This window comes from Pleurodeles waltl, chromosome 2_1 (genome assembly GCF_031143425.1).
Source record: "Pleurodeles waltl isolate 20211129_DDA chromosome 2_1, aPleWal1.hap1.20221129, whole genome shotgun sequence".
NCBI classification, from domain to species: domain Eukaryota; kingdom Metazoa; phylum Chordata; class Amphibia; order Caudata; family Salamandridae; genus Pleurodeles; species Pleurodeles waltl.
In genome coordinates, this window is record NC_090438.1 from 391,659,530 (window position 1) to 391,685,920 (window position 26,391).

Genomic DNA, 26,391 nt, shown 5'->3' on the forward strand with positions numbered 1-26,391 from the left:
TGTTGGTGGAAATAATAGGTGGATAAGTCTTCCTATGTTGTACTTGTTCAAAACCCTAATAAAAACAATTGAAGCTTAAATGACAAAGAGCACACAGTTCTAAACACTGTACTGCTGAAGTCAATGTAGCTAAAGGAGCTACAGGTAAAGAAACATTTTCAATACAATAGATCTCACATTTACTTGAGTTGGCACTATTGGCTTTATCAATGTATAACTGGACTTTTTTGTCACATTAATTCATTAACTCCACTGCGTATTTGTGTTCTTTTTGCCACATAATCCCAGTGGTTCCACATATAACTAAAGAACTAGTAGACCTACAAAAAACCTTTTTCAAACAAGACCCTTACACAAAGACTACTCCCAGGTACAAAAACAAAAATTCCAGCCATAAGAGAGCTTAAAGATTCACTGAATTGTGGGATGGGTCATTATTTTGAAGTTCCCACTAACCTAGTGTGGGGACATAGTGGTGATCTAGACAGAGAGGACACATTGTGGTGAGCGTTTTGAAGGTGTCCCATTGTCCTAGGACCACCACAAGTTGAGATATGAGCAAAAATGTTTTGTAAAAAGAATGCAGGGCAAAGCATTATGGGGTAACTTTCAAAGTGCCTCGAATATTGTAGTATGTTGACTGTAATGCTAAGAACAGCCATTAGAGGATACCACAATAAAAATAGCATTTGTAAGAAACATGAGGACTCATGCTCGGATGTGCCACTTTTCTTGCATCACCCGCAAAAATGTCCATAACAGCATCAGAAATTCTGACATTGTTGTGGCGCTAACCCTGAACATTGCTCCCAAGAATGGCACTAAGGCGGCTCAAAGGGTTTGTAAAGGAGCCCCATGGGATTGTAACCATAGCGTTAGCTCTTAAAGAGCATAACCACATAACAACAAAATGGCAGAAAATAATGCAGTACAGCAATATATTTAGACCTAAGAGGAACTACCACATTACAAATCTTTAGGCCTAGCAGATCTACTATAATGATATTACAAGTAAAGTCCTTAAAAAACACACTACTCACAGTTGCAAAACAAAAGTTCCAGCTATAAGAGAGCTTAAACAGACATTGAATGGTGGGAGAAGTTATTATTTGAGGGTCCCCATTAAACTAGTGTGGGGACCCATAGATGATCTAAACAGAAAGAGCACATTGTGGTGAATGCTTTGGGGATGGTTCCATTGTCCTAGAACCACCACAGGCTGAGTTATAAGCAAAAATGTTGTGTAAAACGAATGCCCTTCAAAGCATTATGGGACAAGTTTCAGAGTGCCTCGAATATTGTAGTATGTTGACAGTAAAGCTCAGAACAGCCCCAAGAGGATACCACAATAAAAATAGCATTTGTAAGAAACATGGTCATGTGTTTTGAAAAAGAATGCTTGCAAAGCATTATGAGGTGAGTTTCCTTGAGTGCAGTGAATATTATAGCATTGGCTGTCCTGCTGTGCTGGGAGAGCCACTTTTATGATTTACCAATTACAAGAGTTTTTTTGAAAGCCATGGAGCATGAAGGGGAGAGAGAAAAGCAAAGTTAAAATTACTCCGATTAGGTATCAGTGTGAACAATGTGACACACCCTCCAATAGCACCGATCGAGGTTGCACCATTCAGGCTCAAAAGTGTCATGGCCGCCACGGAGTGCAACGGGGAGAGACAAAAGAAAAAAGTAGTTCTCCCTCCCGCAAGTGTCTTGGCAATCTTGCAATAATCCATGTAATACGGTCAGTCTGCAAGGCGTAACAGAAGTGCCTCAAGGCAAGGCAAATGTAAAGCATTTACTAGTGACATCAAGGGATTATTGAAAGACAAGCCCAGGAACGAATGAAAGTGATGGGCATGAGATGAGCATGTTTAAAGCCCACGGAATAGATTACAACAGGTCAAAAAGAACTGCTTGCACGCTTCTATGCTCAAGCTAAAAAGGCATAGATCAGTGTGGGTAAAGGGAAACTTTTAGAAAAGGTGGAGAGTGAATGGTTCAGGCACTCTAATGGTAAACTTAGTGTGGGAGAAAGATGGTTGTTAGAGAAGGTGTAGAAATGGGAGTCAGAATACTGTAGAGCTAATGTTGGTGTGGTTAGGGGGCATGTAGCAGTGTGAAGGGCTGATGGGTTCTTTCACTTCACCTCAGAAATCACTGTTGGTGAAAGAGGACAGTGAGACAAATTGCTCAATTTGAAACCTTTAAATGAGGCAAACAAGTGACATTGCAGAGGGAAGCCACTAAGCACAGTAAGCTATTACTGTGCTGCAGATATGTTAAAATATTTATGCAGTCTTCGGTGGGAGCTTCCTTACTAACACTGGTTAAATAAGCCAGTCTGTTTGCAACTGTGACCATTTCCCTGCTCTTGTCAATATTTTAATTTCTGATGGGGGAGGAGTAGCGGGTAACCAAACCATTGAAAATCAGAGAGGCTAAACTTTCAACAGTGTGTGCCTGCTCACCTAGACACGTTGTAGTTACTCTCAGAACCACCACTGCTGAAAATTACTTTTCATATTTTTGATCATAATTTCTGAAAATATGCAGGCAGAGAAAAGAAGGACATAAAAGAATACATCCCCACAACAACTGTTGAGGCATTTGTTAATTGATCATTATTAAAATTAAATCCTACAGTGGGGCCTGTGGAGCACCATAGAAGCCACCATTTGCTGGAGCTCTGGTGCATCTCCCTTCATCGGGTCATGAAATGGTGCTTGAATATGCCAACGTTCAGACATGGGATGGATGCTGAAAGGAATGCAGGTGCCTGCTGACAAATGAAGAATTGAATACAGGAGCCAACAAATGCCTGCGAAAGCAGCTTCACCTCCCCTGTGCTTGCACTATTATAGTAAAACAACTGGAATGCTTTGAGGTCTCACAGCACCCCTTTTGTGTGTGCTATCAGTTCACTGCCAAATTATTGTTTTTTCATTTTGAAGGGTTGATAGGGCAACATGAGTCCCTCCAAATGTTAGACCTGATATTCCTTCCACTGGTCATGATGATAGCACCACCCATGAAGAGACACAGGAGCTCTCGATGTCTATGAGAGTGAAGCAGCAACACTTTTAAGATTAAGAGGGAGAGGTTGCTTGCCTGTTCCCTCATTTCTGCTATGAATGTCTTTCTGACCTTGAGATACGAAAGAAAGGAATAAAGAAAGAGAAGTTAGCGAAAAACATGTTTTTTTAAACTCCAAAGCCTACAATTGGCAAAGAAGCATATGTATGTGAGAATGATTCTGAGGCTTCTCTGGACCTGCCTTCACTAGTGGTGAGGCTATGTTGATGTCACTCAGATGGTACTACAACAGATTTCACATTAAACGTGCAATGAAAGATATTAAGGGTCGCATTCCTAAACTAGAGCTTGAAGTAAGCACCCAACACATTTAAATTCGCCAGGATGAAATTGTCAGTGCGGGACAATGAACCTGAAACCAGGAAATGTAAACATTTTGAGAACTATGCCATGGCCGCTATTTATAGCACAGCTAAAAAATAAGTACATATCAAACCTTTCAGTGCTTTGGGTGAACTGTCTTCTGTTAGTGGAGAAAATGTCACACAATACATCTAGGCGTTTTTTATTGCTGAAATTTTGTGAGAGTCTTCAGATGTCTTGATTGATGTCTTGTGGACTCTCAGGCTTTTTGAAAGATATATAGATGTCAAAGGTATAGGAAAATTATTGGCAAACTTGGGAATCTAGGACAAAGACAATTTGTTACTAGAACTACACCATTCAAAATAACCTGCCTCTTGACTGAGAAAGAATTCACAATTACTTGACTTGGATAGGGCCACTTTGCTGGGGAGGTCGAAATTACAGTAAGTTAACAAACATTGACAAGGTCCTTAGGTCTTGCCCTTTGGCTTTACCAATGCACTGTTACTGATGCTATCCAGCATCAGCAAATAAAAAAATGGTCTGTTACTGATGTTGCAGAGCATTAGCAAATAAAAAGAAAATAAGCAAGATACAGCAGGATAATGGATGCGGGTGCAGAGGTCATTGGGCTTGCGCATGTACACATCATGGCACTGAGGCAGCAGTGCATGATGATGTGTACATGCGCATGCATCATTGTGCATGCTCATGTACACATTTTGTGGCATTGATGATTGCCTTAAAATTTACAATTAAAGAAGAGCCCACCAGCACATTGTAGTTGCCTACCCTAATAGAAAGAAAAAAACAAACAAAAAGAATGGAAAAGTGTGTGATTTGGGGGCAACCATGGTGTGGGTGGGGGTGAGGGTAGAGGTTAAAAAATTAACACCGCCACGGGGTCACAGCAGCTGGAGAAGCAGGTCAGCATTGGGGTGAGCAGTTATCACAGCAACATAAAGCAGTTGGATTCAGGAGAGCAGTGGAGGAGCTTCCCTGGGTCTTTTTAAAAAAAATAATAATAATGACAGACAAGTAGGGGTATGAGAAGCAATGGAGATGGTTGTGGCGAGAACAACACAGAAAGTGTAGAGGGGTGAAGATTTGAGAAATAAACAGCATATGATGGAAAGAGCAAGAAATCATATGCATTAAAGGGTGTGCTGAAATAAAACGTAAACTACTGATCCCTGAAAGTAAGCAGTGCAAGAACACAAATCATTCAGTCAAAAGGGTAGTAAAGAATATAAACTCCAGAGGAAGGACACATGCAAGAAAAGGAAGAAAAAATAACAAATAAGAAGCAAGCAAACAAAACTGACAAGAAAGCCAACCAGTGGCAACCAATAGGCACACATAGTTCCCATTATAAGTTTTGGCATGGGCCTCACTATTTCTTCAACAATAGACAGCTAAAAGCAGCATGTAGGTTAAACCTAAAAAGAGATTTTGTCAAAGGAGCAAGATGCCTCCCTTTTGTTCCTTTCAAAATGTACTGCACAAGAAGTGAATATTAATTTTCACTTCAATCAGAAGTCACTCGTGGTTTTCACAACTAGGTGATGGGGATGCAGATAAAAGTACTTCAAAGACCACTACATAATCACCACTAATGTAGAACTTGGTTCTTTTGCTCTGTTTGGCTCATTTGAAGGCTTTGTATTTAATGGCTGGAGAGCAAGGATCATGAGACAAATCCGTTTTTTACTAATTGCGTTTTAATGTGCGTACCCATACTAACTAATAGAACGTGGTAGTTCCCCATCTTTCTAGCTTCCTCTTAAGGGCACAGCACTGGTGCGTCAAGTCACTAAATAGCAAAAACTTATTTTTTTTTGCTACTTCTACAACAGTATATGAGGCTACTCAATATAATGTATGGTGCAATGAATTTTAGCGAAGGCTTCAATGAATTACAGTGGAAATTATTTGCTTTTTTTCCTGAAATATGATCGCATTTCTGTCTTCAGTGGCATGATGAGCCTGGCCATACCTCCATTCGTATGGATTTAAACAAATTGGTTCTGAGGCAGTGTACACTGACATTCCTGTTAGAATACTTGTGCTATTCTATACATCACTCTGGTTTGCTATTCATCAGGATGTGACAGAGATATCAGCAGAATACGGACTGCAGTGAGTGCCATAGTGAGCTAGACTCTGCTTTTGTGAAACTATACATTTTAATTGGGAGTACTGCTGTAATGCAATTATTCGTTTTTGCGTTATTTGCAGTTCATTTGATGGCTCCCCGTATAAGTGATATTAAATTAAATTTTTGCGATGTTTTCTGATTCTTGTGCATTTGAAAAGTGTGATCCGAAAAAACCTGACCCGCAGAGCTGTTTAAGCCGAGGCCTCTAATTATCCATTCCAGCGTGCTTGTATTAAAGCTCCCTCCTAAGATACCGCCAGAATGGGGGACCTGCGACCGCACCGAGGCTTCCCACCTAATCCCCATTTCATAATCATGCCCCAAAGCGAGTTCATTTCTCCTCAGACTTCTGCAGATGTAAAATGAACAAAATATTCATTGAGTGGGCAATTTTTCGTGGATTAGCAAAAGTCTGACTCTTAATCTCTTCTGCTTTTCTGCCCCGCTCTCCATTATTGCGTGGGATAAATGTGAGTGGACAGACCAAGTTGAATGTCCTGCTCCTGTTCTAATCCGCGGAATAAACAACTTAGGTAGATGCATTTTATTCTTGGGGGTGCAGGCGGGAGGGTGGAAGAGCAGTAGGGCTGAGTGGATTAGTAAATATGCCGGGCTCTAATCTCATCTATTTCTTTTGCTGCCTCTCATTACAGTGCACTAAGGGACACTCGGGCAGGAGCAGCCTAGGTCTGTCTGTTTCTCTCTCTCGCTTTCTCTTTTTCGTTGGCTTCAATGCCCTCCATTTTTTGTTATCAGAAAATGGAAGCTGTACTGGATTTTCTCAAAGCCAGGCGTGTCTAATATTTTTTTCAGCCCGGCCAAATGCCCTTTTACTTTAGTTGCAGCAAATAATTACAGAATGGCTTACAGTTAAGCAGCCATCGAGTCTATTTCTGAAAAATGTTCATTGTGCCTCATTAAATTTGAAATTAGTATTTAAAAGGTCAGGAATAAATATTCTGTTTATGTTCCCGTGACAGTAAATCCAAGTGGGTGCTGTGTTTGCACATCCTCTCCTCCACCACCTTCTGTTAGCAGTGGTAGAAAAAAAAAAGAGATAAACTCTGGAACATTCTCCACTGCATCAGATCTAATTATAAAATGACTTTGGAAGACTGCATTCACTTCTTTCCAAGAGACTCTGTGGCAAGGGCCAGATAGTTTGTTCTACACTGAGAACGCGTTGCTATTATGTACCTCCTGGCCTGGCCATGTTAACAGCTCACATAATTTATGATTTAAATTTCGTAATATGAGAACATCCTGTCAACCAATTATTAGTGTAAGCATGCTTAGGTCTTATGCAACAATATATTTTCAACCAATATGTAAAAGCACATCTTTTAAACTATAGTTTAAGTTCTAGGTAAGCAGATTGCAGTAGTAAAATGTTATAGATATATAGTGTTAGAGTATTTCCTGATGTTGCTCCAATAAATGGAGCTCTACTGTATATCATACTGGGCTGAGGTTTCTGGGATAGTGTGAGGCGAAAATATTGATTGCACTTTTTTAGAATATGGGACATGAAAGCTCCATTTTGATGACATCACTCCTTTTCCAGTATTCTCTACCTTCACCTGCTGATACGCATACAATTTCAGGAAATCTTTATCTTACCTACAACTGTCTCAAACTGCAGCTTCAGCTTTTTGTATATTCCACATGATCTACAAATATTGATGTGCTTTGGCTTCCATTATATGACCTGAAATCGACACTGAAGTCAACCAAAGGCAAAGTGACATGCTATATGACTTGATATAATATTTAGCGGCATGTCACAATTTGTTGCTTAACATAATGCAGTGTCTTGTCATAACATATCAAAACATCATATACCTTGATAAAAAAAAATAACATGACGTGTCACAACTTAAAATAATTTAGACTATAACAACATAACAATATGATATAAAATGTCAGGAATTAATATAATTCAACTCCTAATGACATTAAAGGTCTAAACATAATTCATTACATTGCATAAAGTCACAAGCAGAGCTAATAAAACATAGTAACAAAGGTAACACATGACAAAACATCATAAGTAAAAGCAAATTGTCTTTATATTTCACAAACAAACTATCTGGACGCAGCATAACGTGGTGTGTCACACAGACAAGCGGATAGATAGATAGATAGATAGATAGATAGATAGATAGATAGATAGATAGATAGATAGATAGATAGATAGGTAGATGTGTAGAGTGTAACTGGTAATAGTTACCATTGTTGACTTAGAGGGTTTCATGACTCACAGGATGCGAAGCTCAAATAAGTCATGATGCCAGTCCTTTTCCTCAACAAAGGTAATAAATAGCTTATAATATGCATATACTGTTCACGCCATGGCATATTTTTGTTGTGTTCTTGTCTTAGCAAAAGGTATTTCACCAGAACCAGGATGAAAAGAGTTACATTTACGTAGTCAGGTAAAATCCCATTGAGGAGACGTTGTGACTCTTAGGAGACTTGTTTCCCTCTGTAAAGTATAGTTACATGCAGTCAGGAGGAAGTAAAAAAGTGTATTTCGTGAGTCACTTTTGCTGCGACGTGTCAATAAACTGAGTATTGACCTTTGTACTGTAGTAATAAACCGGTGAAAGTGTCGTTTTTACACATTATTTAGAGTCACTGTAATAAAACACGTTCAAACTTTTATTACCACAATGCATTGGTCAAAATTCGAGTTTATTGTTTCCATACATCAAAAATGACCCGAGTAAACCACGTTTTGTTGTCTCACATATAATTTAAACGTCGTTTTATACCATGCTTAGTATGCTGTAACATGACATGACATTTGTGTGTATAATTGTGAGCTTTCTTGCATGGCAGCTAACCATGTTCGGTGCAGTAGGCAGGCTGTTATTTGAGGTAGATAGGTTGCCTTTGTTGGCTATGGCCTTGGTAAATCCAGCCAGGCCTGCAGACAAGTAGAGCGCGAGAGCTTTCTGGGAATGATTGGCAGCAGGCCAGCTGCCAGCACGCTGTAAAGATTCTGAAAGGAATGCAGAACATCGATTCCACGGGTGTGGAGGGACAATTTTCAGCCCCATTGAATCCCAGGGAAAGTTCGGTGGTGGGTGGAGATCTCATTAGCATGCGCTGACTGCAGGTTGCGCCCACGGTGCTAAAGAAATGCCTCCATGCCCGGACTCGACTGTCTGTTGAATAGTCGGAGCCAGGTGTGGACGCCAGATCTTTTCTTCCGATTAAACGCCTTTATGATTGATGCACATGCCCATGAAAATAGAGGTTTGTATGCGTGACGGCAAAAGAATCGAAGTCTTTCATTTCTGAGTCACAAAGACATCTCAGAGAGCGAGTTAGTTGTGGAGATTTATGGCAAGTCTCCGAAGCCTTTGGACAGACTACCACAGAGAGCTGAGCAGTCCTGTATGTAGCCAAACTTGAAAAGAGGGAGCATGCCTTGATGGCAAAAAAACGTTTCCAAGGCCATCTCTGTATATAACTTCCCAAGTACGGTTGTCTTATAACGTAGGCAAGGAAAAGCTTGGTTTTGATAAGGTAATGCAACCATCCCCCCAGGCGTTTAACAACAAGTGTTCATAGTGTGGTAAGAATGCAATTGTTATCACTGGTACAGTTCAGCGTCTAGATCATTACAGGTACATGATACACTTAAATACGTCTAACACATGTTGTTTGTCATCAACTTACGTTTGATTATTTCATTTGGGTTGTTAATCCTGCTATAGGGAACATTACTCTTTCCACTTTTTGATATGAGCAAACATTCCCAGGTGTACACATGGAAAGCTAGGAAGACCAGGCGACTTTTCCTCTTTTCCTGCACAGGGGGAATAGTTTCTCCAGTGCAAACAATAATTGTTTTTTTCTCCAATGAGAAAATACTTTTCCTCATGAAGAAAACTCTTTCTGTACACCCAGAGCAAATTTTGGGGGTGATCCCCTTCCCACCCAGTGTTGGCAGAAATCTCAGGCCAGTTGCAGGGTGGGGAAGGCTCCAAATGAAGTTTGGGTACACCCTCAAATAAAGATGGTTGTGGACTTTCCCATACTACAAGGGCAAAGCATGTCATGCAATGCCCACTTCCTACCTCTTGAGTTGGATTTCCAGCTGCAGAGATCTTTGCACTCGTGGGAGAAACGTCCGCTTTCATAAAAGGGTTTATACCTATGAGGAATACCTCACTGGTGTAAAAGAGGTCAATTTCATACTAAGCTTAGGTTTACAAATGAACTTACCTTTGTGACTAGGGCCCATTGTGTATGATCTCTCATTAAAAACTTAAATCCATTCATTATTTGTCTGTAACATTACTCTCGTTGTAATCAATGAGTTTTTGTTTACCCTGAACATACTATAATAATATATTACTGTGGAGTTATCAACAAAATATTTTTTTCTCAGATGTTTTCTAACAGCCATGAATGGACACACATGTTAGATGTGAAAGAGTGTTTCCAGATGTAGGTCAAAGCATTCACTATTGCTCTACTGTCCCCCATGATGTAAACATAATAATTCTCAGCAGTATGCCCCCACACCCTTACTTGGAGAAATGTTGAGCACTGCTCTTCTTTCTCCATGATATAAACCGAGATGTGGAGGAGTACTGCTTCGCCACACCCTGACTACGTTGAACATTACTCTCAAAGCTATGTAAACAAAGTAAGGTTTAATTTCTAATCTATCTCCCCCGGCTTTGACAACTGCTAACCATTGCTTTTCACTCTGGTATGGTGTAAACAGTGTTAAATAGTAGTAGTACTTCACCTCAACCTAACTTGGAGGGTCTCAAACATTGCTCTTCTTTGTCCAGCAATGTAACCAGAGCTAGGGTGTAGTAATAACCTGAGTGGGAGATGTGTTGACCATTGCTCTACTCTCCCCTACAAAGTAAAAAGTTAGTACTCAGCTTTACTACCGCTGACTGGGAGAGGTTTTTACTATTGCTTTTCACCTCAAGGAGTGAAAAGAGAATTAGAGGGCAGCAGAAGTCAACCACACTCCAGTGGGAGCATTGCTATTCTCTTTCCCAGTAGTTTAAACAAAGCTAGGGTGCAGTAGTGTTAAACATTGCCTTTCACTTTCCAGGGCTGTAACCTTAATATGAGCTAACATTGCTCTTCAGTCTTTTGCGGTGTAAACTGATTAATATATCAATAGTACTCTGCAGAACCTTGAGTGGGAGAACTGTTAAGCATTGCTTTTATGTCCCTTCTGAAGTAAATTAAGTAAGATCTAAGTAGTACTCCAAACACTTTGATTATGAGACTTGATGAATATTGCTTTTCTCTCAGAAGTGGCGTAAGCAGGGGAAGATGCAGTATTGTTCCCCCACACTATAACTATGAGATGTGTTGAGCAATGCTGTTCTCTCCCCAGTGATGTACACAGAATCAAGGTGTGGTACCCTTCACCATACCCTTGCAGGGAGACATGTTGAGCACTGCTTTTCTCTCCCCAGTGTTGTAAACACAGTTAGAATGCAGTAGTACTCACAAACACTCTGACTAGGAAGAATATTAATATCAAAACAGGTGCACTGTTCCACAAAGGAGAGACATAAAGAAAATGATCCAGTTTGGAAATGGCGAAGCTATACTGAGTGATCTCAGGAGGGCCCTCAACCACCCATTTGGGTGACAGGTATCATCATCGGGCTCACTCCTCGCCAGACTGGTGCTGCAATGCCTGGCGGGCCACCCAACATTCTGGGTGGCACTCAACCGTTATAAAATTGCTAACAACAAGGGTCTGGGAAAGAAACTGAATCAGAAACGGAGAGTATAGAAAAAGAGACAAAACTCTAAAATTGGCTCTGAACCTGAGCCACTATTTTAATGTGATAGAAATTGGGTTCAGGCCAAGATTAAAAGCAAAAAATATATATTAGAGTGTCACTGGAAATAATGTACCGTTACACTCTATAGTCTAGGAAGGTAGTTCGCCTAATCCCATATGGTCAACATGTTTCGCGTCTATGTTTGGTCACTAAGTGATCCAGTGACGCTTCTTCAGGACCCACAAAAAAGCCTTTGATTATTAAACTACTTCTCCTATGTGTCAGTAATTTATCAAGTGCACATCAAGTCACTTACAGTGTAGAAGACAGAGTATGTCTGAGTCAGTCGGTCAGTATAGTCGCCCATCCCATATTAGAGATTGAGCTCCATAGGTCTGCGCTAGCATCAACCAAGAAAAACGAATTTTTTTCGATCCTCAGTCCGTCCGGGAACCGCGCGCGGCAGGGGGCAGGTTCCCGGACGGACTGAGGATCGAAAAAAATTCGTTTTTCTTGGTTGATGCTAGCGCAGACCTATGGAGCTCAATCTCTAATATGGGATGGGCGACTATACTGACCGACTGACTCAGACATACTCTGTCTTCTACACTGTAAGTGACTTGATGTGCACTTGATAAATTACTGACACATAGGAGAAGTAGTTTAATAATCAAAGGCTTTTTTGTGGGTCCTGAAGAAGCGTCACTGGATCACTTAGTGACCAAACATAGACGCGAAACATGTTGACCATATGGGATTAGGCGAACTACCTTCCTAGACTATAGAGTGTAACGGTACATTATTTCCAGTGACACTCTAATATATATTTTTTGCTTTTAATCTTGGCCTGAACCCAATTTCTATCACATTAAAATAGTGGCTCAGGTTCAGAGCCAATTTTAGAGTTTTGTCTCTTTTTCTATACTCTCCGTTTCTGATTCAGTTTCTTTCCCAGACCCTTGTTGTTAGCAATTTTATAACGGTTGAGTGCCACCCAGAATGTTGGGTGGCCCGCCAGGCATTGCAGCACCAGTCTGGCGAGGAGTGAGCCCGATGATGATACCTGTCACCCAAATGGGTGGTTGAGGGCCCTCCTGAGATCACTCAGTATAGCTTCGCCATTTCCAAACTGGATCATTTTCTTTATGTCTCTCCTTTGTGGAACAGTGCACCTGTTTTGATATTATAGGTTCATATGGGAGACTGTGCACTGGACCAGTAATCTCCCAGTCCCCACCTTGTTTATATAGGAAGAATATTAGACATTGCTTTTCACTCTCAATGGTGTAAACACAGAAAAAGCCTTGTTGTAGTCCACCACATCTTGAACTGAAGAAGTGTTATCCTTGCTTTTCAGTCTCCAGTGATGTAAACTAAGATCTCAGTAGTAATCTGCCACTCCCTGACTAGGAGAATTGTTAACATGTTTTCTTCATCTCCAGTTATAGAAGCATATCAGGGGTGCAGTAGGACTCTTTTATACTCTGACTATATGAAGAGTTGAATGTTCTTGTCTCTTTCCAGTGAGGTACATTGAGTTAGGGTGCAGTAGTACTGCCTAGGAGATGTGCTGAATGTTGCTGTTCTCTTCTCTGTGTTGAATACAGGGAAGGATGCATTATAACCCTCCCATACCCTATCTGTCACATGTGTTGAACAATGCTGTTCTCTTCTTGGTGATGGATGCATAGTTAGGTTGCAGCAGTTCTCCAACGTACCCCAACTCTGACATGTGGTGAGCACTATTCTTCTGTCACCGTTGGTATAAACAGAGTTAGGATGCAGCAGCACTCACCCACACACATACTCGAAGTATTTTAACATGGTCTTTCACACTCCACAGTGTACATAAAATAAAGGCTCATAAGCACTCCAACAGACATTGAATGGGAGAAGTGTTAACCTTGTTTTTTTAGTCTACAGTTGTGAAAAACAAGATCTTGGGACTACTTTGCACATCCCTGATTAGATGAGTTAGATATTTTCCTTCATCCCCAGTGAGAAGTAGTGAATATCTTTCTTCTCTCCCCATCACTCCCCAACTTGGAGACATGTTGAGCTTTGCTTTTCTGTTTCCAGTAGTGCAAGAAAGGTTTGAACTCAGTGTTGTTTTTCCCCTATTGGTGAGTGCTTCTTTTGCCCAGTGACTAATTATGCTACTTTGTTCAACAGCAGTAGAAATGGGGATAATGAAATGAAAAAAATATGCTTAAACAAATGTGTCACTGCAGCACCATGCATGCAGAGTTTATTCCCACCACTTAAGCTAGTGGTAGAAGGAGGAGTTACTAAGAATCAGAACCTGCACAATTAGAGGTATAAATACCCAACTTATATGGACAAATGACAGGCCTGCAACAGCATTCTGTGCGTTCAGAGTCAATGTCCACTAAATTCTATCATAATCAACTAAATTAATTATCAACTCCTTATTATCACATGTCGCTGTGACTGTCATCAGTGTGTTTCATTCAGAGACATAAAATTGCTGTTTTTAATTGCTGGGGGTAAACGACACACTACATACATGTGACATCATCAGTCCATTTGACTATGATTTCCTGGTCACCATTGTAAATGTGAATACCTACCCTCCTTGTTCCTTATGTGGCTTCCTCTGGTCTAATTCTGTGATATTTGGAAGTTAATTATTTAGCATTTTATGGATTTTTGCCTCCTTGTAATGACTTCATCAGAACAAAGGCCCTATAATGTTGTTCCTTGGCATGCCTGTGGGGGTAATGGCCAAGGGAAATTATCTTCTTTGATTCCTTTGATCTCATTGGAGGTCAAAGACCATATGATGCCACTTGCATTACCTGTACGGTTTTGGTGAAAAGATGCCAGTGTAAATTATTTTGTAACCCCCCCCTTGAAGATCCTAATCTCTAGTGTTTATTGTTATGGATTAACAGAAGAGTACAATACAATTATTGGTGTGAACTGAAATAGAACAAGAAAGTTCAGCAAAGAGCTCCTGAACTATTCTCTCCTAAACACGCTATCTGAGCAGCATTTTGGTAGAATAAAAACATTTCACTATGTGCCTGGAATCTATGGACTGTTTTAACGACATTTGGTTGATATAGAAGAAAACAACTCTGAATTAGGTGTTATAGTGAATAGTTCATTGGCCCATCTTGCCACAAAGTGAGATGTGCATACGTGTTGATTTAAAAATACCAAAAAAATGTTTATTTTCTTAAGGAAGATCGAGGAGAGGTGGTATAATGTGTCTCGTTGCTATCAGGGCGTCTCATTTCTCAGCTGCATCTTTCTCGTGTTATCGCTAAACGCCCTCGGAATATGTTAGTTGAATTTGTGGGAAAAGGATGCATAATCTGTCGGGTTTAAAGGACAACAAACAAAATAACAATGCAGGGAAAATCCACGCTGTCACTGAAGAATGGAGTAAATTGCTTTGTTGTTCGAAGAGCGCATGCAGACTTTCTCGAGATGACATACACAAATTCCTTCTGCAGTGTGGGTAGTTAAGGCTGTCAGTGTGCCTTTCAGCTGTCAACAAGGAGGAGCGATCTTTTAAGTCAGCGCGCGCAGGTTTTAGAGTGGCGTTAGAGAAAACCTTTTCATCAACACATCAGAACACTTGCAAAAGGGTTGACTGTAATGGAAAGAATCAAATAAGGAAAGGCTGAGATGTGCTTGTGGGTAAGTTTATAAGTAAGGGTGCCACGATTTGCTGCGGTCCCTTTCGCCCTAAATGCAACCATTTAGAAATAGATATTGAAATGCATACGGGGCTCTGTCAGGAAGGTCACTGCCACCTGCACATGGAAATGACATGCGATACTCCAACAATTTGGAAAAAATGGAAATAAACATTGTGAGCCATATACAATATTGTGTGCAAGAATTCACGTTTGGAAGCAACCAACATGAGCCATGAACTAAAATTTTATTTTAGGATGCACGCTAAGGGTCAGTGTTTCTGACTTATTACAAGCTGATGCTGACACAGTCGAACTTTCAAATAATTTACTTTAGAATTTACTTCATGTATGGCCTTCGAGACTCCTTTCAAGGACGCAGCAAAAGAAACGCCTATATGCTTCTCCCAAACTGAAACGTGTCATTTCATTATTGCTGTGCTACTATTTGCACAAATGATCAATTTCTTTACATACTACGGATTTTATTAGTGTACGTGTCGACCAATGATAGTCCCACATTTTGCCTGACATATACTGACAGGCCTTAAAATACGGTTGCCCTTGAAACATGAACTGTCTGGACAAATCATGCTGCCAATAGGCTGAAAATGTATCACTCACTCCATATTATTGTCTTTCACTCTTGTGATGTCTAGTATACTATACAAGTCAATCTCCATTGGTGTGATGAATGCAAGTGTAAATGGATTCATATAGATTTTAAGTGGATTTAAGCACATCTCCTGACGTTGAAACTTGCAGGGACCTAAAGACGAAGAGCAGCAGTGCTGCGGGTGTATGGGTTAGCTTGCTAACCATGTGTAGCAGTAGCAGATACGAGCAGAGAATGTTCTGAGAGAATTGATGGGTAGATGAGGAGTCAGGGAAGAACAAGCATTGGGGTGGGTGATGAAACCTTCTCCGCCAGTGAAGTTTGCAGAGTTTTGCCCACTCAGCGCTCCATGTGGAGTTCCCAAATACTCCCCAGAGTGGCACAGAGAGGAGTTTTTTCTCCTGCTCGCCATCTGTAAGTTGGCGAGTGTGAGTGAGAAAAATCAAATAGGCACCTCCTGATGAGATTTCTCAACAGTATGAGCGCATTGAGAAACCTGCCGCTTGGGTTGAGGAAGCTGCCGTTCGAGTAGAACATTTACTCAAGCATAAAAAATTTAAAAAAGCAGCAGCCTCTTGTGCTGCGCATTGTGCCGCTCGTGCTGATTTCACAGTGCAGGACAAACTCCTGGTGTTAAAAATCAGCACAACTTACCACACTCCGCTGCTCACAGAACTCACCGTAGCATGGCGCAGTTTTGTTTACACTTTGTGGCATTCTGCATAGCGGAACTCCGCAAACTCCACACAGGCCTAATTTTATGTTGATTGCACTTTGTGTTGCCTTCACCGCCCTTCTCTTGTCCACTGTCTTCCCTCTCTTCAGCTCAGTCTGATGCTAATGAACAGCAAGAAGTGAGTGGGAGGTAAATGTGATTGGGTTAGGATATATTCATGCACGATATTCAATTTGGATGATTGACTACCAATAATTAGTATCCTAATTTGCATCCTTGTTTATTCAATGACTATGCAACTAAACATCTAGGCAAAGTAGGGTGCCCTCTCTCTTACTGCCTAGGGATCCACACAGAATACCTTGACTGAAACAGTCATGCTAAGCCAGCCAGTTTTGTTTACATCTAATGGATAATCTTATGTAACGTCTTGCAGATTGTGTTAACCTGCGATAAAGTTAAACATTCATTAGTTTCTTCCCTGCAGGTGATAAATGAGCACATGTGCGTGACCCTTCAAAAGCCAAATTACAACATGTTTACAACATTAAATGTGTCCTTGTGTAACATAACTGGTGCTCATTTAAAGTACTTTAATAACTTAGGGTCAAGTTTGTGCGATATAAAAAGTGAAAAAAAATGGACAGCTTGGGTAGTTCTAAGGGTGATTTATTAACTTAAGTTTACAAATAGTTAGCACTGAGATTGATTTCATATTGATAATTAAATATTATTCAAAATTAAAAAGACTGTGATGGCTTCAGATCTGGTGACCAAAGTATTTAAGGCAATGTGTTAAAATTCACTAATTGTATTGCTGCCAAATGTAATTGTACCTCCTACATCTAGTCCATAAGCCCATTAAATAATTTGGACTGGTGACCTTTTCAGTGGTAGCCTCAAACCTGTGGAACCCCCTCACACAACACCCTGTGTTGAATCTAGCCTGAATATGTTAAAGAAAGACAGGAAGACCAAACAGACCACTCTGTAGCCTTTGTGTTCATCTCGTTATTGTTCTGCCTGATTACTTATATAAACACCAAAACACCACAGTAGATGTGTGCACTACGAATAGTTTTTGTCCTCCAGTTTAATGGTGATATAGGAAATTACATACATTAGAACCCATGGTTTGACATACTTTTTAAACTTTCCATTACCTTCTTCAACAGTGTTCGCATTCTACTTCTTAATGCTAGCGTGGCTGAAGTAATTTATTTACTAGGGTCTCTAAATATGTCTTTGACAAGTTTGTCAAAAGTTGTTGGATGGTTCGCTTACATGTAGCAATACTAAGCAAATTAAAACAATTTTCTCTCCATGTCAGTCTGAGAATTGTCACATTCAGATACATACCTTAACCCTGCATAAATCAAACCCTCTCAATTCATGGTTAGTTTCCCACATTCTCCTCCTGTTCCTAACACACCTTGAGAGAAGTCCATTTGGCCTAAACCCATGGGCATTCAACAGTCATCAAAAGCTTACCATTTTCCTATATGAATATGAAATTCCTCTAATCATATACACGTTCAAATGTATTTAATGTGCCACAACAGATATATTTCCTTTCTGTGTTTCTTGATCAAACTGATAACCTGTCCACCACATACTTTTGTTCACTTATGGATTCCAAGAAGTCATATCATAGTTTCATTTAACTATTCCCACCCTAAAGATTAAAGGCCATGTTTAGAGTTTGATAGGTATGGGACATTTGTTAGAAAGTAGTGAATGAATCGGCTTTTATATTAAGAGTGTACTGAGTTCAATAGCACTCTAAATATGGTGAAGGGTCCTCCATTACTCTGTGACAGATGCCCCACTCTGCCAAACTTTACATAAGGCCTTAATTGTCTTGATCTCAGCATAGATGTCATTGGAATGTAATGCCTTTCTGCCCAAAAGGTACTTTTTTGTAGAAGATTCACAGTGTATTCCAATGCCAAGACTATTACATTTTTCATACATACTGCAAGATTTATTAGCAGATAATTCACACTCAACTATCAAGTTCAAACTATGCCCTAACCTTCATAGAAAGAGGAAAAAACAAGGAGAAATAAAGATTTTTCTCCTCTCTGCGCCTTCCATGGAGAGATGTAAGATGTTGGTGCATTTCCAGGTTTACCGATTCTCATAAATATAGGAATGTGTCAAATCCCATAGGTGTTGCGTGGGAAAACCCATGGAAATGCCCATGGAACCCCTCCCTGATGCAACATAAGGCAACACAGTGACTTGCACTTCATTGCCTCGCACCATATCTACAAGGCCATAGAAAGGCAGTGAATGTGGCTTTGCATGGTACGGGACTGCAGTATGCGAGGCTGGTGCATCACAAAAAGTGTCACACTGGCACTGCATAAGGCTTGTAAATAAGCCCCATAGTTTTAGTAATAAAGCAACCTTTTTGCCAAAGCTTGACTCTTGATGTATTTTGTTACTACTCTGTGTTGTACTGCTTTTCTGTCATACCTTGACAGTGCAGAGTTGTAAGTGGTATACAGAAAAAGAGCCAGTAGGAAATATGAGGCAGTATGTTGCAGAAAGGAGACCACTCTGGTAGGCCCAATTTTCCAAACAGACATGTCACTCCAGCGGGGTGAGTACTCCTGATGAATGCCCGGGGTTATGTGATGCATAAATCATTGGTTCATTTTGTATAATGATTTAATGGCATCCATGAAGGTTGCACTGCTCCAACTCATTAAGTTATTGCCACAAAGTAATAGCATTGATTGCAAATCTGAAAGTCCAGTTATTAGATGAGTGTGACGTAAATATATGTGCAGTTAATCATACAATGGGATGGGACGACACTGAATGGTTGGTGTAGATTTTCATGAAATTCTTTGGCAGTGAAAACCTACTTGCTAAATGATAGCATGAGGCTCGCTGCATCGTAGTGAAGACAGACATGATTAGTCCATAGCTATATGGTTTTTGTTGATACAGATTCCATTAACACTAATGGGCAGATTTACTATGATTTAACATTGGAGTCGCATCACTTCTGTGGCACAGCCCCAATGCAAAATCATTTTTGGTATGTATTAGAGCATGCAAAACCACTTTGTGTGGCTTTCTAAATATAAAGGTAACTGACGTGTTACCTTGTGTTGGGAAGGTGTTCATTGGGTGGAGAATGGGAATTCCCATGCATCCACCCATGGACTTTGGCACATTTGCAGATTTACTACAGCTAGCAAACCTGGTAATACATCAAAATGCCACACCTTCCCAGGTGAGTTGTAGTGAGGAGAAAGATGTTTATTGCTTCTTTTTTACTTTCTCTTTCAATGTGTGGTGCGCACATTAAAAGAGAACTATGCCTCGAAGAATTGTTTTTGTGCAGGAAGGTATCCCCTAGCACAGGCACCATTGAACAACCGTGCAAGGGTGCCTGCGTAGGCGCTAGGAAGCCTCAAGTGTGCCAGCACAGGGAGAGACCTGACAAGTGCTATATTTTGGCAGATATGGTACTTTTCAGCTCCCTTCCATTCAAGCAACATAGTGCAGCAACCTGCCTTGCTGCACTGCGTCAATTCTAATGAATTTGCACCTAAGTGCTTGCAGAATGAGTTTTCAATGCCTCCTACCCATAATTAATGCAGCATGTTTTTAAACTATAGGTATTCATTCAACAGCATTCCCGAGTTTTAATCATACACATTTATCCTGTTGCTCTGACACAGGGTAGGTTTAAGAGGTAAAATCGCTGAAAAGGCGTTTCCAGTGATAAATTATGCTTCCCTTGGTAATGGGGGCTGAGTGCTGCTGTGAACAGTAGGTCAAATCGTTTCAGCTGTTTGTCAAAATGTGTCCTTTTCGTGGACCTGCTTTAGTTAGTAGCGCATGATTTTCCATGCCGCCCTTAGCAGTGAACCTTTTCTTTTTAGGGAGATAAATCTTGGAATATTTCAGTTCGATGACTCTGTATCATTCATGACAAAATGCTCAGTTGGTCAATATACCTGCTGCAGAGAATTGTGTGAAACCGGCATGTACATCTTCCAATTACACCAAGACAGCTATTTTCTGCTCTTGAAAGTTGTAGCAATATTTATATTATCACTTTCCCATCGTCACCCATGGCAAGATTTAAGGCATAATATATGTATGATTTACTGCACACCAGAGGGCAAAATTGGCTTTTAAAGCTTTAACTATATAATTCACATTATTACTACCCACGAAAACAGCAAGGATGCCATCCTTTTTAGATTGATAAAAGGCTGAATCATCCCTATCAGATTCTTTGGTTTCCTCACAGAACGTTTCTGCAGCTGGCACTTAACCCCATGAACTAATTCAGACTGTTAGTTAAAAGCAATAAATAGCTACTATAACATTTTCAAACAAATTCCAAAGGTGTTCATAACATTTGGCAACCATTGCCTACTATTTGTAAAATGTGTAAATATATTTTGCTCACAAATCTCTTCTTCCATTGGGTGGCCTGCTGTGTTTAAGTTCTTAAATACTACAGGTTTCATTACTATCCTCTGTAGTTAATTCCTAAAACTTGTGAAGTCGACAGAGGTGAAAGCACGGTCTATGAGGGTTGTTTAGGGGATGGAGTACTGTTTGACTAAGAGAACGCATATGCTTCACATAAAGTCCTGCCCAATCCTTTAGGACAAAGACGTTGGAAATAGACCTTGCTCTACAAGGTGGACATTGCAGTCATGTATTCACTACATGTTATGTATCCGAGTTTAGTCGAGCCCTGTTTTTGGCCACCAACTCTAAGCATGCTGAGACCTAGGGGTCCACACTTACTATAGGAACAGCAAATCTATAATACCTTGTACTTAATTATCATATTAAAAAGCGAAGAGGACTGGTGGACAGGGGAGATACTGCAGTCATTTTGTAGGATGGTTGTTGTGTTTGACAGGAATGAGATGTGATAATCTGAGCTGACGAAGTTAGCTTTAGAAAATACAAAACACTGAAGGATTTGGGAACAGGAAAACAGTTGTTCCTTCAGAGAGTAGCATCACACAAACATTCCTATAATTCCTCTTACACAGTTGGATTTGTTTAAAACAATTCAACGTTTACAGTTCAAGTTTAGGCGCATTTGCTCTGTTCTTAAAAAGAAAAAACCTTACACACAGGAAAGACAGTTTAGAAAGTAAAACTACATTTATTGACAAGCAAGTGCTGTATGATGCAGCTGTACAACTCACATATGTTTGTGCTTAGTTTCTTTGTGATGACCCTCGTCATGCTTGGAGTCTTATAAAAAGCAGTGGATACACTTAAACCTGTGTTTCTTTAACAAACCTGAATCTTTACATATCATGGGTGGCTTATCAAATCACAGGTAAGTTTGATGTAGTTCTGGCCTTTTGGTGTCCTGCTTTTCTGGCCTATGATCATTTAAGTGATATGGAATGAACAACTATTGATCCAATGTGGTCCAGGGCAGACTTGCCAACATTTAGGAAAATCTCACTAGATGAGATAGGATGAGGGGTAGTGGAAGAGTGGGGACTGGAGAAGGAGGTGTGACCATAAGGGTCTGTAAATGCCTACACAGCCATGGAGGGTGCTGGGTTAAGGAGAGAGGTGGGGCTTTGCTCTGGACACTTCCTCAGCATCCATTTATGCCCCCAAACAAGAAACCCTTTGAAGCAACCTCTTGTGTACCTGGGGAGATTGCAGAAACACACAATGGACTTGTACAGTGAGTAAACATCACTCACAAGTTGGTGTTTCCAGCTCACCCTGTGTTCCCCGCATGCTATTGGCTCTTCGCTGTGTGACCATGTACAGAGCTCGGATTGCACTGTGAGACTTGATAGATCTGCAGTGGTCGTCTACAAGACATTCTAAATGCCTGCATCTTGGGATGCCTTTACACCTTCTAAATGGGTGGCTTTGGTCACATATACACAAACCACATTAATGGGCCATGCTCTTGCTGACAGATGACCAATTATGTAGACCGTGTATTGGGCAGATGCAAGGGTGCAACATACACATCTGGAGTCACAGATGAACCCACTACTCAATGAATATGCTCTCTAATATGCAAGAACAGACATGTTCAGTGTGCCTTGGAGACATTCTAATTAATTTTCAAATATAATGCTTTTTGGTCAGGTGCTGCCTTGTGTGCATGTATGTTCATGAGTGTAAAGCATGTTATGCTTTGGTAATAAGGTCCCGTATCTCTTTAATATTGTTATGTTCTTGGATAGGAAGGCATGACGGCTTTTTTTAATGTTTGGGGGAGTGACATGAAATGATCGGAGAAGTAATTACAGTCCCTTTATAGCAGATGATGTGAAGGTTTCTTGTCTTAAATAATTGAGATCTGTAGGTATATGGCTGCTATTTTTAAAATATCCTTTTATGTAATAAGAAGTCTGTGCAAGATAATGTTATTTTATTAGCTCGTCTAGTAAGATATGTTATTTTTTGATACTCTCAGAAACGTAAAACCATATGGTCTAGATGATAAACAATAACTGCTATTTGGAGAAAATTATTTCACACACAACACATTAGTATATTTAATCTGTCCACCAAAGAAAATTAGTAGCAAGGGAGGGTTGTCCTTCACTGAATGATTTCTAGACCATCTGCAATTAAAATCACTCGTGAAGTTAGTGGCATGGTAAGTGAAAAAGTAATTTTATGAAAAGCACAGACAATGACAACAGATGGAAAGAGTTCCCACACCACGTGTGGCAGCACTAGCCACCCATGATACATGGGCCTACAGACTATTGCATTCTTAGGTTTGGATTTGTGCTTTCACATTGTACCAGCATGTATCCCAACGAACAAAGAGCTGTTTGTAAAAAAGTCAGGGCTGTCTTACATGGCTAACTTATAGCTACCACTATTTTCTGTGCTGGCAGGTGGCTTTTCCTTTTATAGACCCTAGTCTAGAGATTATCACCCTGTGACAGAGGAAGCCTGGAACTTGCAATCTGCTGTTTTTCACAGGGTCTGCCGTGGGAGACAATAGGCCTTATTATGATCCTTTAGATTGCCAGGGTCGTGGTGGCGATCTCATCACCGTCATAGCGGTGGTCCGACCTCTTTGGTGGCGGTCCGACCACCACATTATGACCGTGACAGTTGCACCACGGTCGGACCACCAGTACCGCCAGTTTACCTCCACAGGAGGAACGGGTGGTGCTGTCAGTCCTAATCTTCCAGGGCAGCGCTGCAAGCAGCGATGCCCCAGGGATTATGACCCCTCTCTCTGCCAGCGTTTACATGGCAGTAGCACCGCCATGTAAAGGTTGGCAGAGATGGGGTACAGTTGGCCCCAAGGGGACCCCTGCACTGCCATTGCACTTGGCATGGGTGGTGCAGGTGCGCCCATGGCCAGCCCCATCATGCTGTTCACTGTTTGCTTTGCAGACAGTAAACAGTGCGACTGGTGCTGGTGCTGGTGCACCCTACGTACCACTGCATTGCCGCCGGCTCAGTTATGAGCCGGCGCTAATGTTGCAGGCTGTTTCCCGCTGGGCCAGCAGGTCGAAACTCTGTTTCTGCCCGCTGACCCAGTGGGAGACTCTTAATGGGGCCCGCTGGAAGACAGCCACACTGGCGGCAATCTGACCGCAGGAGTTTGGCAGACTGCCTTTTCCGTATGCCAAACTCATAGTGACCCTCTATTTTTTTCAGCTATCATTATCTCATAAACCTGGCTTGAATACATCTCCCTGAGTGCTGTGAATTACAAGGCATGCATGCAAGTTGCCCTCCATAGATGCATTCCCACTGTACTCTTTAATGACGACTTTGGACACAAATATCTGCAAACCATACAAGAAACTGTGAATATGTACTTTCTCCAAGAATCGAGAATGGGGTTAATTTAGTGACACACCACTTTAGTTGTTGTGCTAAGATTCCTTCTGTTGGAAAGTCTCAAAGGGAGTGTTCAGGCCATAAATACGTTACCTAAATTACAACCTGAAAAGTAGGATCTTTCAACCTACAAACACGAGTATCTAGATGTACAATACCACTAATTATCTGATCTGTGCTTCCCTCACTACCAAAGACGTTTCAGTTCTTACTCACCAACGCCTAGACATTATTTACACATATGTCATTTACCTCTGCAGCGCCCTATAATTAGCAAGGAAGAGCGAACCTTATAACAGATGGTGTAGCACAGGAAAGGGTTTGTAGGATCTGAAATTGCATACAGGTTCGCTGCGCCTCCTAATTAATGCATTTAGGCCCGTATTTATACTCCGTTTGCGCCGAATTTGCGTCGTTTTTTTCAACGCAAATTCGGCGCAAAACTAACGCCATATTTATACTTTGGCGTTAGACGCGTCTAGCGCCAAAGTATTGGCAAATAGCGTCATTTTTTTGCGTGAACGCCTTCCTTGCGTTAATGAGATGCAAGGAAGGCGTTCCCGTCTAAAAAAATGACGGCGACGCAAATGCGTCGTATTTATACTCCCGGGCAAAAATCACGCCCGGGAGTTGGCGGGTCAAAAAACCCCGCATTTGCGCCACTATTTAACGCCTGGGTCAGGGTAGGCATTAAGGGGCCTGTGGGCTCAAAATGAGCCCACAGGTGCCCTCCCATGCCCCCAGGGACACCCCCTGCCACCCTTGCCCACCCCAGGAGGACACCCAAGGATGGAGGGACCCACCCCAGGGACATTCAGGTAAGTTCAGGTAAGTATAATTTTTCATATTTTTTAATTTTTTTGGGTGGCATAGGGGGGCCTTTTTTGTGCCCCCCTACATGCCACTATGCCCAATGACCATGGCCAGGGGACATAAGTCCCCTGGGCATGGCCATTGGGCAAGGGGGCATGACTCCTGTCTTTACTAAGACAGGAGTCATGAAATGGCGTCTGGGCGTCGTAAAAAAATGGCGCAAATCGGGTTGAGGCGATTTTTTTGCCTCAACCTGACTTGCCCCATTTTAAGACGCCCTAACGTCATTTTTTCCCAACGCCGGTGCTGCCTGGTCTACGTGGTTTTTTTCCACGCAAACCAGGCAGCGCCGGTCTGCTTGCGCCGGCTAACGCCATTCCATAAATACGGCGCCCGCATGGCGCTTCAGAATGGCGTTAGACGGCGCTAAATTTTTTGACGCTAAACTGCGTTAGCGCAGTTTAGCGTCAAAAAGTATAAATATGGGCCTTAGTGACTTGATATGCACGCCTGAGAGTAAAAGTCGCGCGTTCTTAGAAAACATGATTTTCTGTTGTTATTTTCTGTTGTTTTTTATAAAGCCAACATACACAAATACAAAAGGTTCTTTCTCTTGAGGACGATTGACGATTAAATTGTATGGTATTGCATTTTTTTTTTTTGGCACACATAATTCTATTTTTGTCGAATTCTGGCCTAAAACATGCATTTCTGCTTTGGAGACACCCCCTGATCTCTCTAAACGCAAGTATACATTTGGACGTCCTCTGTCTTTTGCCGTGATTTAATATAAAAAAAGTTTTGGTTTACAAAAACACGTAAAATAACACTATTGTGAATAAAATCGGCAAAGAATGAGGTGCAGTAATTTGAAGTAATATGTCAGAAAGACAGAAAAACAAAGAATTAAAATAAACCACAAATTGTGGGTGTACTAAAATATTACAACAAAGTGTCAATTTAATTAACAATTGTGAACTGTTCTCAAATGATGCATTCCTCTATGTGATTATACTTTGTTGCTATGCAATACGCATAGGACTAAACCCACAGCTTCCACCCATCAATCGTTTAAGTATTCCTGCATCACGTTAACCTAGCGGAGAGCATTCGTGCTGTACTTTAAGACATCACATTGCAAGCACTGGGGAGGTGGCAATTTAAGAAGGTGCACGTATGGAGACCTAGCATTTGATTAGATGCTCCTGCAAGGGAACTTTCTTGTAATTAGCCCTGAACAAAATTTCCATTACACAGGTGTAGTTAGCATAATCTTGGTAATTTTGTGTTACTCTTGTTATAAGAAATGTCCAAAATATTGCTATTACACCAGATTGCGTAATTACGTACTGATCGCTGTAAAAATTTCACATGTGCCACTCATAGTAAACAGTTTCTGCGAATGCATGAGAACGATGCAAACAACAAATTGC

At 41.0% G+C, this 26,391-nt stretch overlaps 1 protein-coding gene across 5 annotated transcripts in view; it reads left to right on the forward strand.

Annotated features, from left to right (window-relative positions):
* The window catches only part of PCDH19 (protocadherin 19), a 211,627-nt gene that overhangs the window by 63,380 nt on the left and 121,856 nt on the right, over positions 1-26,391 (forward strand). The window lies entirely within an intron of this gene.